At 54.4% G+C, this 5,337-nt stretch overlaps 1 non-coding gene across 1 annotated transcript; it reads left to right on the top strand.

The window, feature by feature from the left end:
• Positions 1-4,756: 4,756 nt before the first annotated feature.
• TRNAT-GGU (transfer RNA threonine (anticodon GGU)) lies at positions 4,757-4,830 on the top strand. The gene has a single exon. It is a non-coding gene; the product is annotated as a tRNA-Thr (tRNA).
• The last annotated feature ends 507 nt before the right edge of the window (positions 4,831-5,337 follow it).

The following is a 5,337-nucleotide window of genomic DNA, read 5'->3' as shown; positions in this document are numbered from 1 at the left end:
GAAGGCCTCTGATTGAATCTGCTGTGCCTGAGCATCTAGGGCGGCCTACTCTGCAGTCATCCTAGCGTTCTTCGCTGCTAGGTCTTCCTTGGCTTGCGCTACCTCGTCACACAACTTTGGAACTTCCATGTTATGCTAAACTTGATTTGCTGGGTTAACCTTCGCTATTAACAAGGTTGTCAGATTATCCAGCAAATCAGTCAAAACCTGAGCCGGCGGGCGCACAGGGCCTCCTGCCCCAGCTGCCATCGCTGTTGCTGACCCGGAGAACATTACTGCCGCAGTCGAAGAATTCTGAGCGGGCTGTGTACCGGCCATGAAGATTGCAGCCATATTCGGCGGCTCATAGGGGTCCGGAATACTGTCGCCATCGGAACAGCCCCTAAGACTGCCGTCTTGCAGCTGGTACAATGAAGTAGTCTCGCCCGTGGACGACTCACCATCAGAATAGATAGCCGTCTCACCGCCAGACATGGATCCTTCCTCAAATTCTGTCCCATGGATGAATCCCACGAAGGCACGTTTCACGGCGGGCTGAGCTCGGGCGGGTCGTGCACACTGAGCCATCTCAATGATGTCGGTGCAGATGTCCGGCTCAGGGCCCGGTGTCGGTGTCAAAACCGGCGGATCTCGGGTAGGGGGTCCCTGTCGGATTTCGGGTTCCGGCAGGCCCTTGAGGTTCGAACACTAGGGTGCGCGCGAAGATCTTTCCCCTACCAGCCCACGTTTCGATGCTCGCAAGGGATCTAAGCTAGAAGGAAGAACACACAAGGGACACAAGATTTATACTAGTTTAGGCCACCATTGTTGTGTAATACCCTACTCCAGTGTGTGGTGTGGTGGATTGCCCCTGGGGCTGATGATGAACAGTACAAGGGGAGAACAGCCTCGCGAGGGTCTGTTCTTGGGCTGGCGTGATGAACTGCTTGGGTGAGTTCAGTCGCTTCTCTCTTCGATCGATCTGTCCTCCTGCTCTGTGGTGGCTAGCTCTATTTATAGAGGGAGGCCCTGGGCCTCTTCCCAAATAAGAGCGGGAAGGGCGCCAACAATTGGCCATTTTGAAGGGGAACATCTAGTACACTTATCTTGACTAAAGTTGGTCTTCGGCTGCCAAAGGTTCTGATGATGACGCCGTCCTGGGCTCCACGATGACCTCCATCCGGCCGTTCTGCTGGTAAAGGTCTTGTTGCACCGAAATGGTAACCTTTGCCTGATGCCTTCACCTGGGCTTGCCCCCTTTGCACCGAAGGGGAAACAAGGACTCTACGCAGGCCAGCGCCCGCCTAGCGCCCGCCTGGTCTCGATCGTCATGGCTTGCGTCACGGGTTCCTCGTGAGGTACCCTGCCTTGATCTCCCTGCCTCCTCGCGAGCCTGCCTAATGAGGCCGCTCCTGAGGAAGCTTCCTGTCGTCCACCCCGCGAGGCTTGACCCCTCGCGAGGGTCTTGAGCTTGAGCTAATGAAGCTGGGCCGCACTGGGCCCCCACTTGAGCCACGCCGCAGGACGCAGGCAGGCAAGTCTGGGGACCCCCATTCCCAGAACACCGACAGACCCGATCTATGCGGCTTAGGCTAATGGTAACAGGACGCAAGGGACACAATGTTTACCCAGGTTCGGGCCCTCTTGATGGAGGTAAAACCCTACTTCCTGCTTGATTGGTATTGATGATATGGGTATTACAAGAGTTGATCTACCACGAGATCATAGAGGCTAAACCCTAGAAGCTAGCCTATGATGATTATGATTCTGTCCCTAAGGACTAAACCCTCCGGTTTATATAGACACCAGAGAGGGCTAGGGTTTACATGGAGTCGGTTACAAAGAAGGAAATATAATATCCGGATCGCCAAGCTTGTCTTCCACGCAAAGGAGAGTCCCATCCGGACACGGGACGGAGTCTTGAGTCTTGTATCTTCATGGTCCAACAGTCCGGCCAAAGTATATAGTCTGGCTGTCCGGATACCCCCTAATCCAGGACTCCCTCAGTAGCCCCTTAACCAGGCTTTAATGACGATGAGTCCGGCGTGCAGTTTGTCTTCGGCATTGCAAGGCGGGTTCCTTCTCCGAATACTCCAAAATAATTATCGAACCCTTGGATCGTGTCCGGATCTGCAAGATGATCTTCATACACCACCGTAGAGAGAATGATATTTCACAAATATAATCTACTGACAACTTTAGACAAAGTGACATGACACTACGGTCGGGTCATTATTCGAACCGTTTTCCCACAACCAGCCATAGCGCGTATTGCGAGGCGGTTTCCTTGGCACGTCTTGTCACAGCAGAGATCATGTCCCCTTATTACGGGATTTCCATCAATACGGGTATGGCTAACCCAACCGCGCAATCAATCATGGCGCTTGGGAAATAAATGATTCTTAACGGGCTAGTGGGGAGGCGCACCGTTCTTCTCGCCTCTATAAAGGGATAAGGATTCCCCATTTTCACCCTCGCCTTCTTCCTCCTCTGCTTAACCATTCTCACACCCTCGAGCTCCAGCGCCCTGCTTCACACCTTCTCCGCACAACCAAAAATGTCCGGAGCATGAGGCAAGTGGGTGGCCTCCACCGTGAAGGAGGAGCATATTGCGAAGCTCCGGGCTGCCGGATACTTGGCTGCAGACATTGCGCACCGGCTACCGGACGAAGGGCAGATCATTCCAACTCTGGAACCCCATGAGAGGATCGTATTTCTCGCGCACTTCGTCCATGGACTGGGATTTCCACTTCATCCCTTCGTCTGCGGGCTCATGTTCTACTACGGGCTATATTTCCATGATCTAGCCCCAAATTTCATCCTCAACATCTCGGTGTTTATCGTCATGTGTGAGGCCTTCCTCCGCATCAAGCCTCACTTCGGCTTGTGGCTACGAATCTTCTGCATGAAGTCGAAGATCGTGAGCGGCCAACAAGCGGAGTGCGGAGGCGCCATGGTGGGCAAGATACCCAACGTTACCTGGCTTGACGGCTCCTTTGCGGAGACCATGAAAGAGTGGCAATCGGGGTGGTTCTACATCACCGAGCTGCGCGATGCCAACTGGGCGGCGGCCCTCGAGTTCCGATCCGGAATCCCCATGCGGCTCACCTCCTGGGAAAAGAAGGGCCTAGCCTGGGGCGAGCCTGCGGAGCTGACTGGACTTCAGAACTGCATCAAGAATATGAAGGACAAGAAAATCAAGCTTGTCAACATGGTCCAGGTCATGCTTGTCTGCCGGATCCTTCCGTGCCAAAGACGGGCATTAAATCTGTGAGAGTTCGTCCCGGCCGAACACCAGACGCTTCAAAAGCTCTACGGCATGACACACAAGGGCGCATGGAAGGCTCTATTCAAGGCCTCCGAAATACCTCCTCCTACATCCGAGGATCGTGGACTTCACGCCGCGCGGCTCCCCCGTCCGGTGAGTTTTCTGACTACCACCGGATTCAGTTTTTCCCAATGTACTCATGGGGGAATCTTAAGTCCTTGTGCGTATTTGATCAGGAATATGTGGAGACGGTGGAGCGGATTGACTGTCTGGCTCCACTGCCAGAATGTCCAGCAGATCCTCTCCTGACGAAGATGCTAGTACCGGCGCCCTACAAGGCACCGGAAAAGAAGGCCGAAAAGAAGGCCCAGGGGACCAGGAAGGGTCTCCGGCATAAGGTCGTATCGGACGCCTCGTCTGAAGACGACGAGGCACACTCCTCCCCTGAAGGGGAGGAAGAAGAGGAAGGGGCCGCCCCCTCCGGAGAGGATGGGGGGCCTAAGAAGGTGGGCCAGGGGACCGGGAAGGGTCCGCGGCGCAAGGTCATCATACCCTCGTCGTCCGAAGATGAGGAGGCAGATTCCTCCTGCGGAGGCGGGGGGAAACACGAAGAAACTCTGCCTCCCCGCACTGGGGAGGGGAAGAAGAGGAAAGCCGCCCCGGAGGGGGAGGCTAGGACGCCCAAGAAGGGAAAGGCGTCCCTTCCGGACTACTCCACCACGGTCGCCTATAGCGAGGAGGAGTGGGTGCCCAGGGGGAAGCCCCTAGTGAGATTGTTAGTATCTGCACTCTGTTATACTTTAGTGCGACTTCGCTTCATAGTCTGTTATAACGCCGAACACATATATGCAGTCCGGCCAGGGTCCATCCCGAGGTATCATCTTCGGATGGGTCCTTGAGTGATTCGGCGATGAACCCGCTTCCGACGGCCACTACCCCTCGGCCGGCGGACAACACGGAGGTGTTGTCCCAAAGGTTCCCAGAGTAGGGGTGGTGGCTCTGGAGACGCCCCAGGACAAAATTCCAGATGTTGGGCACACGGGGTATAAGATCCCCGCGGATCGTGCCGACAAGAGCCGCGGCCAGCCAGGCTCTCAGCCGGATACTGTACCGGAACCTCCGATGGTTCCGGACTCGGGCAGGCGGCCCCTCGCTAGGGAGGGCGAGCCATCCGTGCCGATGACTTCCGTTACGCCAGGGGCGTCGGATATTCTGCTGGAAGCGCTTCGCGGCGCTTCCATGGATGAAGAGCATCGTACTCTTATGAGTGCAGTGATTCAAAAGGTTCTGTCTGCCAAGAGCGGACTAACCGAAGCCTGCACCAGCCTCCTGACGGGCTTTGAGGTAAGTAATCAAAAATGTGTGAAATTATCACCCAATAGGTAGTAGCCCCTGATACTCTGTTTGGTGTTCGGAATGAAAAGCCAAACGGAGGGTCGATTATAATCGCAGGAGTCTAATAGTAGGTGTGCATGTGAATAAGCAGGCGGTTTTGACACCGACATTGGTGCTTTCATAGCTCAGTTGGTTAGAGCACCCGTTTGGTAAGTGGGAGGTCTTGAGTTCAACTCTCAATGAAAGCACCAATGTCGGTGTCAAAACCGGCGGATCTCAGGTAGGGGGTCCCGATCTGTGCGTCTTAGGCTAATGGTAACAGGAAGCAAGGGACACAATGTTTACCCAGGTTCGGGCCCTCTCGATGGAGGTAAAACCCTACTTCCTGCTTGATTGATATTGATGATATGGGTATTACAAGAGTTGATCTACCACGAGATCATAGAGGCTAAACCCTAGAAGCTAGCCTATGATGATTATGATTCTGTCCCTAAGGACTAAACCCTCTGGTTTATATAGACACCGGAGAGGGCTTGGGTTTATATGGAGTCGGTTACAAAGAAGGAAATATAATATCCAGATTGCCAAGCTTGTCTTCCATGCAAAGGAGAGTCCCGTCCGGACACGGGACGGAGTCTTGAGTCTTGTATCTTCACGGTCCAACAGTTCGCCAAAGTATATAGTCCGGCTGTCCGGATACCCCCTAATCCAGGACTCCCTCACCCGGCTCGCTGATCTTGCCGATGAAGACGTGA

This window comes from Triticum aestivum, chromosome 5B (assembly GCF_018294505.1).
Source record: "Triticum aestivum cultivar Chinese Spring chromosome 5B, IWGSC CS RefSeq v2.1, whole genome shotgun sequence".
NCBI classification, from domain to species: domain Eukaryota; kingdom Viridiplantae; phylum Streptophyta; class Magnoliopsida; order Poales; family Poaceae; genus Triticum; species Triticum aestivum.
The sequence above is the reverse complement of the archived record's forward strand: the minus strand, read 5'-3'. Positions and strand labels throughout refer to the sequence as shown.